The following is a 703-nucleotide window of genomic DNA, read 5'->3' on the forward strand; positions in this document are numbered from 1 at the left end:
AAAATTCATATTTTAGTTGTCGATTATTCACTTTTTAGCCGGCTTTGGTGGCTTGGACATGACCTAGGACCTTAAGATTTTGCATGAAATGATGACTAGCAGCCACGTTAAACGGGGGAATGTGAAAAGTGTTCATCTGTAGTAAAAACCTGAGAAATTCGTCCGTTTTCGTCATTTGTTATCGAATCGACTTAAAACCAGATCGTCACATTGGCCGCTCTTCTCTCTGAAACGGTTACATTTATCGTCTGCAAAGCTATGGCGCGTGCTGCGGTATGCGGAAACACTAAAAGCACCATAGTAGAACACAGAAGTAGCTTCTAAGTTGAAGTAATAGCCAGTAAGAAGTAGTACAATTCAAGTTTTAGCTGTCGATTATTCACTTTTTAGCCGGCTTTGGTGGCTTGGACATGACCTAGGACCTCAAGATTTTGCATGAAAGGAGGACTAGCAGCTGCGGTGCACGGGAGAATGTGAAAATTGTTCATATGTAGTAAACACCTGAGAAATCCGTCCGTTTTCGTCATTTGTTATCGAATCGACTTAAAGCCAGATCGTCACATTGGCCGCTCTTCTCTCTGAAACGGTTGTACTTATCGTCTGCAAAGCTATGTCGCGTGCCCTCGGTATGCGGAGACACCAAAAGCACCATAGTAAAACACACAGAAGAAGCTTCTAAGTTGATGTAATAGCCAGTAAGAAG

The sequence above is a fragment of the Schistocerca gregaria genome, unplaced genomic scaffold (assembly GCF_023897955.1).
Source record: "Schistocerca gregaria isolate iqSchGreg1 unplaced genomic scaffold, iqSchGreg1.2 ptg000371l, whole genome shotgun sequence".
In the NCBI taxonomy this organism is placed as follows: Eukaryota; Metazoa; Arthropoda; class Insecta; order Orthoptera; family Acrididae; genus Schistocerca; species Schistocerca gregaria.